The sequence below is a fragment of the Pinus tabuliformis genome, chromosome 8 (assembly GCF_031772625.1).
Source record: "Pinus tabuliformis cultivar Carrire ecotype Pingquan chromosome 8, CPIR1, whole genome shotgun sequence".
Classification (NCBI taxonomy): Eukaryota; Viridiplantae; Streptophyta; class Pinopsida; order Pinales; family Pinaceae; genus Pinus; species Pinus tabuliformis.
In genome coordinates, this window is record NC_142294.1 from 1,105,355,632 (window position 1) to 1,105,364,332 (window position 8,701).

Consider the following 8,701-nt stretch of genomic DNA (forward strand, 5'->3'; position numbering starts at 1 on the left):
GAATATCCAACTATATCGAGTTGTCAAAGCAGGCCAACTCCTTCAGCAGGGCAAGTGGCTCACCAGGGAACAAGTTCAGCAGAAGTTTCCTCATCTCATGGAGGAGCTCAACGCAATGGGGACCATTGCTTCCTAATGGGTGAGGAATGATCCAGGTGGATATTGGTGGCCACCTGCCAAGTCCACCTGGACCCCCACCATTGTCTTTCTCAGCATTTTCAGTTTCCTTAATTGTAGCACAACTTACTATTTTTGGCAGTTTTTCGGGTCCTGAACTTCTGGAGCCGTTTTGAGGCTCTAAACGACGTTTTTGGGGCTCTAGTTCTCAGATATATCTTTCTAATGAGCTATTGTATGCGTCAAACGGAGATCATATGCCAAAGTTACGACCCCGGGAAGTTGATGTACCAATTTACCCCAAACGGGGCCCACAGTTTGGCGTTTCATCTCCTGGGTTAGGTTTTGGAATGTTAAGGGTTTTCCATTGTTTCTCAACAATAAATAGGCCTTCGAGCCTCATTGTAACACAGTTCAAAGGCATGTAGCCACCACATCTCTTCTCAGAGATAAGATACCATCGCCCTAGCTGGTTTATTTCCATTTCTGATTGTAAGCATATTTTAGTATTTTCCATTAATGAAATGAAGTATTATTTCCGCTGCATCTTTGTGTATATGGTTATCTCTGTAATTTGTTGCGTTCCTGTTTAAATCCGGATCAAACCTTCTATAGATGCCCAAAAGAAAAGCATTTCTAAGGAAGATTCTCTTGAAGCCAATAAAGGTTCTGAAGCATCTCTTCAAAACCCAAGCACTCAAAAAGAAAAAGAAAAAGAGTTAACCCCCACAACTCCTATAGTTGAGCAACTTGTATATTCATCCACACCTCCTTTTCCTGAAAGATTACAAATTGACAAAGGGGTGGAAAAACAAATCTTGTTGCCTGACTATGATTTTCTAGATGAATTGAAGAATGTCTGTATCAAGATTCCCTTGTTACAAGCCATTAGAGAGATTCCTATTCTAGCAAAAACAATAAAGGAGTTGAGTCTTAAAAGACCAGGAAGGAAACCAAGCGATACAAGAAGAATCCACCTGGTAGGAAAAATTGCAGATATCATGATGGGAAAAATTACTATGCAGAAGTATGTAGATCCCGGTAGTACAATTGTCAAAACACATATCAATGGGGTAGAAATTCCAAATACTTTGATTGATTTAGGGGCTGATATCAACATTATGAGTAGAAAGACTATGGAATAGCTGAAACTTCCTAATCTTCTTTTTACACCTACTTTACTGCAACTTGCAGATCGATCAATTATCAAACCAGATGGTGTATTAGAAGACATTTCAGTCTCCTTAGACTCTTGGGAATATCCAGTAGATTTCATGATTTTAACTCCCAAGAGTAATTTAGGAGGACACCCTCTCATCTTAGGAAGACCTTGGCTAGCCACAACTGATGCTTTTATCAGTTGTAGGTCTGGGGATATGTATATTTTTTATGGTAATTCGACAAAGAAATTCAATATGTATCCTCCAGCAAAAGCAATTACAGAAATAGGAGATAATGAGTGGGTTGATGATGAGGATACTATACAACCTGTCTTTACCATTTATGAAGTCAGTGAAGATAGTCAAATTCTGAACACATTAGAAAACTTTGAAACATCTTCAGAATATGACCACACGCAATTTCAGTTAGATTCTGACATTGAGTATCTATCATCTAGACAAATGTCTCTTTTCTCTATGGAAGAGTTTTGTTAAAGACACATGGACAGCTCAAACATATGAAAGATAAATCATTCAGTACATGTTTTTATTAAGATAAGATACACATTTATAGTACAATAGGTGACTCTTGGGATTCAGATCCCAAGGTCTCTTGGACTGCTTTGTCCATTCAACTTCCACGCTAACCCTTTAGGATTAGGTGTCCAACATTCCCCCCCTTAATCCGAAGGGTTATGTATGAGTCCAAGAAGAGAGCTGTAATACAAAATGTGCAAAAAATACATGGCAGCACTAGGCTGAATGTGCTCTATGAAATGTTGGTAAAAAAGGGCGGTGGTTTAAGGATGACCACCAACACTGGACCGCTTAGTGCAGTTCCCGGAACTCTTCCGAAACTGGCAAGAAACTGAAGCTTTCTGCTAGAGGAAGTGTTCTCAATCTGTGATGGTTTAAGGATGACCAACAACTCTGGAATGCTTAATGCAATTCCTGGAACTCTTCCAAAACTGGCAAGAAGCTGATGTCTTCTGCTAGAGGAAGTGTTCTCAATCTGTTCACGGGCATCTTTGTCTCTGGCTGCAACTCTGAAACTGGTGTGGCAGGTTGTGGCTCAGGCTCGCTTGATGTGACTTTGAAGCTTGTAGATGACCATCATTTCCCCCCCTGTCATGTACAAGGTGAGAAGATGGAGAAAACTCAACTGCAAGACTGTTCAATACTCTAGAACAAGTTCTAACATGTGTTTGGAATATCTTCTTGGCTGTTGATGCCCATTGCCAAGAAGCGATCCATCCAAGATGAATCTTCGTTCTTGCAGGACGTTTGTTTTTGAAGCATCTGTGTGAAGAATGGCTGGTTTTATGACAGTGCTCACATGGATGAAGATCAAAACAGTGATCTTTCAGATGGCCAACTCGGTCACAGTGTTGGCATTTCACGATCTGTTGTTGTTGTGGAAGAGGGGCAGAATCTGGAACAGCTGAAGCTGAAATGTCATGAGGACCAGGTGAACTGTCATAAATGAATCCAGCACTCTGAAACTGAATGGGCTTGGCATAGTCTGGAATATGAAAGGACAAGTCCTTGTCATATCCAAGACCAGTTCTGTGCTTGTTGTGGACAAGCTGTTCCCAAGGTCTGATGATGGGCTTGGGAAGTGCAGACTGAACCTCTGCATCTGCATGTAACTTTGCTGCTTTATCTGAATGAACTGTAACATTATTGACTTGTTGTTTATGGGAGTCTGCTTCATTGTTCTGAACAGAAACAGGTTCAGAATGATGACTCCACTGGTGTAATTCTTCCTGCTGTAGTTTTGTTTCAAGCTGCAAAAACTCAATATTCTCATGTGCAGTTTGCAGAGAGGTTTGGATGTCAAAGAGAGTTTCTTTGTTAACTTTGACTATCTCATCAACAGTGGAATGAATTAGGATATTCAATAACTTTAATGCATCTTCAAGTCTAGCCATTGTCTCAACAAAGAAATGAACACTCAACTAATTCCAGCTAAGAATTTAGCCAATCACAAACAGATTTGTGTCCAGCAAGAATGAGAGGCTCAAAGTCCTTCCAACAGAGATACAATAGATATGTTTCACCCTTAAAATGATCAGGTATACCAAGATACGTTTTGTATGGATGCACAACTAAATGACTTCTTCCTTCATTGAAATTCGAACTTCAACTACAGGAATGGATTACATATACCTCTGATATATCAACTCTAATAATAACAGAGATCTGAAGTAGAATATACCAGCAAATGTTAGGAAGAACAGTGGCTGTAGATAAGTGTTATAACATCAAAGAAGCTCCATCATTACAGAGAAAACACCACAGTGATAATCTATGCAACGTATTCACAGCTCCAAGACAAAAATAAATATGGAGTGTCTTCAATATATTCACATTGTTGCTCGGAGTGACCTACAATGGAGGAGTGGTGCTCAGAGCTGATTCGCGGACAAGCACAGGAATGTATGTGGCAAATCGAGCTTCAGATAAGATTACTCAACTCACAGATAATGTTTATCTCTGTCGCTCAGGCTCAGCTGCAGATTTGCAGGTGGTCTCTGATTATGTGCGCTATTTCCTTCACCAACACATAATACAACTTGGGCAACCTGCCAAAATATCCTTCATCTGCCCAGATGAAAAACCTCTAGGTGAGCTCTGTCGCAAGGCAGATTGGCGTCCAAAAATCTCCACGGATAATTGACTCTAACCGTGTCCTCTCCTCTGTAGCTGGAATAGTGAAAATTAATTATGTTTCGGCTGAGTCTTACATCAAAACATACCACCTCATATCAATCTGAAGTGTTATTACATAACTGTAATGCCATAAGAGCTCCTGCGTCAACTAAAAAAGTTTAATCTTCCGGCACATCAGCCTACTCATACTCTACAAGTGAAAGATTGTTGTCTTTCTTCACAACAAAATCTGCAGGCTCGATTGCCTCAATTGTGCCCCAGTCTCATTGACCGCCTCGACATATCAATCTTCGCATTACGCACGATAATTATAGTTCCTTGCTTCACGATATTACTCGCAATGAAGAGAATCGGCCCAGTTTCATCTCCTATTAGGCAATCTGCAATACGCATCTGACGGGTCGGAGCATCAGGTCTCTGCAATACGCATCTACGCATCTGACTGCTTTTTTTTTTTTAAGAACAAGTTGTGCGCTCAGCACTTTCACAACTAGATTGTGCCATATCAATTAATTCGCATTGGCCATTAATTCGAATGAAAATTCGCCAGACTTTGACAAATGTTCAACAGCAACAGCAACGCCAGTATTATAAAGATGAAGCGCGAATGTTTTCAAGCCTTAAAGGGCAGCTTACCGAAGAATCTGTAACTTCAATCGTCCAGCATCTCCATATAAACTGCTCATATAAAAAACTCAGGGAAAACGCATCTCCATATAAACTGCTCATATAAAAAACTCAGGGAAAACGCATCTCCATATAAACTGCTCATATAAAAAACTCAGGGAAAACGCATCTCTGCACTAAAAAAGCCCAATAATCTCACTGTCTACAGCTCAACCACATTCCCATTTTAAGTTTTCAGTTTCCTCAAGCTTACTATATTACCTTTCACATAATTTCCTCCCAAATTCTAAAGGTAATTTACACCAAATTGTTGATGTAAAATTCCTTCCATGTCCAAAGAAAAGGAATGCTTTATTGATTTTCAAACAACTTACTTCACTGCAGATATCAGCCGCCTCCAAAAAGGACAAAATTTAATTAACTAAACCACCATCAAATATACAGAAATATGGGTCACCATTGACAGAGTTTGCCACAGCCTCGCATATAACTGCTGCAGAATAGCAAGATATTATATCTAATAAATGGAAGTATCAAACCTCGGCTCATAAAAAGTCACCTGGCTGTTCCAAGATTGAAGTGCGCAGCCACTTATCCATGACCAGGTTTTCTTGTCCACGTCATAAAGTAGACCTTTACCTTGATTCCATGATGTAAAACAGATCAAATTGTCTTGCCCAAAGCACTCAAACCGCTCGGAGGCACCATTAACGCACCAGAAACGTAGTGATGAAGAGGGCACTCAGTTTCACCAACACGCAGTAATGAGAAGAGTCTTGCAGCTGGATTCAACGTAGACAGGTTCAATTCAATGTACTGGCAGCAACGTACATAATGGCAGAGGGCGCAGAGAGTTATGGTCAGAGGGGCAGCGGATTCAAGCAAAGGGAATCACGTCAGAGGCGCAGCGGATTCAGAGGCAGAGCCAGGTCAGGCCAGGGAATCACGCCAGAGCTGCTCTTAAGAGAGGAGTTACAACTAATTTAAGGTACCTGAGCTCTGATACCATGTTAAAGACACATGGACAGCTCAAACATATGAAAGATAAATCATTCAGTACATGTTTTTATTAAGATAAGATACACATTTATAGTACAATAGGTGACTCTTGGGATTCAGATCCCAAGGTCTCTTGGACTGCTTTGTCCATTCAACTTCCACGCTAACCCTTTAGGATTAGGTGTCCAACAAGTTTTGTAGTTCCTCCATTGAGATCTTTCCAGGTAGAACATTGAATATCAACAAAAACTTGGAAAGATCACAACAGGGAGAGCTAACCAAAATCTTGCAAAAACATTCTACTGCATTTGCATGGGAGTATACTGATATGAAAGGTATTGACCCTAAGACTTGCATTCATCACATCTACATCGAGGAAAACAGTAGACCAATCAGACAACCTTAGAGAAGGATGAATCCAAACCTTAGGGAGATAGTGAAAGAAGAGCTACAAAAACTACTCAATGTAAACTTCATTTATCCAATTTCAGATAGTCGATGGGTTTCTCCTTTGGTTATAGTACCTAAAAATAATGGTAAATGGAGGGTATGCATTGATTACAGGGAATTGAACAAAGCAACTTTGAAGGATCACTTTCCTTTACCCTTTATCGATCAGGTATTAGATACTTTAGCAGGCAAAAAGTATTTTTCATTTTTGGATGGTTTTAGTCGCTATAATGAGATTCAGGTAGCACCTGAAGATCAGGATAAGACCACATTTATCTGTCCAAATGGAAGAAGTTCACAATTCGATCTCTCAAAATAGCATAATGACATATATAATATATGCATGATCTGCTAAAGCATAATTACCTATCTCATTCAGGCAGGGAGATCGTCATGACCGAGTACTTCCTTTTGGATTATGTAATGCACCCGCAACATTTCAAAGGGCAGTACTAGGAATCTTTTCTGATCTAATCCATGATTGTGTAGAGGTTTATATGGATGATTTTACAGTTTATGGTAATTCATTTGAAGAGGCATTAGAGAATTTGGAAAAAGTCCTTATAAGGTGTAAAGAAACAAACTTATCGTTGAGTCATGAAAAATGCTTTATGATGTTTACTAAAGGGATTGTTTTAGGACATCATATTTCAGGGGATGAGATTAAAGTTTATAGATCAAAAGTTGAAGTCATGTCCAAGTTGCCTATTCCAAATTGTCAAAAAGATGTTATAAGTTTTCTTGGATTTACTGGATACTATAAAAGATTTATTGAAAACTTCACCAAAATAGCATCTCCACTCTTCAAATTACTTACAAAAGACTGTGAATTCAAACGAGATCCTGATTGTCAATCTGCATTTGAAACTTTGAAAACAAGAATATCTGAAGCACCCATTTTGAGAGGGCCAAATTGGAAACTTCCTTTCCATAAGATGCTTCAAATACAGCTCTAGGAGCTGTGTTGGGTCAAAAGGATTTAGTTCCTTATGCCATTTACTACACCAGTAAAAATTTGACTCCCACCGAGTTAAACTATACTGTGACTAAAAAAGAGTTCTTAGTTGTTGTTCATGCAATCAATAAGTTTAGACATTATATAACAGGCTATGAAACTTTTGTCCATACTGATCATTCTGCAATTAGATATCTAATGAACAAACCTGTTACTAATGGCAGAGTTACAAGATGGCTCTTACTTTTACAAGAATTCAATATTACTGTGTTGGATAGACCAGGGAAACAAAATACAGTAGCTGATTTCTTGTCTAGAATCCAAAATACTAATGAAGATTCTCCTGTAGAGGATAAGTTTCCAGATGAGTATTTATTTGCAGTAACTACTAAGACTCCTTGGTATGCAGATATTGCTAACTATTTGGTTACAGGAAAGCTACCTCCACATTTATTTCCTAGTGAAAAAAGAAGAATTATTCAGGAGAGTTCGAATTATTCATGTATTTCTAATGAATTGTTTAAAACAGGGCTAGATTGTGTGATCAGAAGATGTGTTCGGGAAGATGAAATGCCTGACATCCTCAAGGCATGTCATGATGAACCATGTGGTGGACACTTCGCTGACAAAAGGACGGCCTATAAAATCCTTTCTTTAGGATATTATTGGCCTTCCCTTTTCAAAGATGCAAAACAATATGTCAGAAGGTGTGACAGCTGCCAAAGAGTTGGGAGACCGACTCTTTCAAATGAAATGCCATTACAACCACAGGTACTCATCGAACCCTTTGAAAAATGGGCTTTAGATTTCATTGGACCCATTAATCCACCATCTAAACAAAAGAAGTATGTATTGGTATGCATTGATTATGTCACTAAATGGGTAGAAGCCAAAGCATTGCCTTCTGCCACTGAAAATTCAGTTGTTCATTTTCTTTATGAGGATAGTTTTACTCATTTTGGTGTCCCAAGAGAAATTGTGACAGATCAGGGAATTCAATTTACATCTAACTTGATGGATAAGCTGATGGAAGAATATAAAATCAAGCACAGAAAATCTTCTCCTTGCCATCCACAAGCAAATGGCCAAGTGGAGTCTACAAACAAAGTTCTTGAGAGCATCATCACCAAAACTATCCATCTACATAGAAGAGATTGGGTAGAAAGGCTTCCTGAAGCCTTGTGGGCCTACAGAACTACATGGAGGAATACAACAGGACATTCTCCTTATGAACTTGTTTATGGGAAAGAAGTCCTGCTCCCCATTGAGTTTCAAGTCAAGACTTTCAAGATGGAAGTCCAGTTGGGGATGAATCTATCAGAAGCCCAAAAGCACAGAATGAAGCAGTTGAATGAGCTAGATGAGATTAGACAAGAAGCAATTTTAAGGACTGATCTAGTTCAACATCAAAGAGTTAAGTGGCATGACAGATACATCAAAGAGAAAAAGTTTCAAGAGGGAGATTGGGCGCTACTGTTTGATTCCAAGTTTAAAGACTTCAAAGGTAAATTTCAGACCCATTGGCTTGGGCCATATGAGATTGACAAAGTCTTTAACAATGGAGCGGTAAGAATCAAGACCATTGATGAATTTCAGACTCCTCTTATTGTGAATGGCCACCGATTGAAAATTTATCGTAAGCCACTCTCAAAAGAGGAATTTTTCAAGATGTTCCAAGAGAATTCTGCAATAAGGCTGGTGGAGAAGAATACTTCTTCCC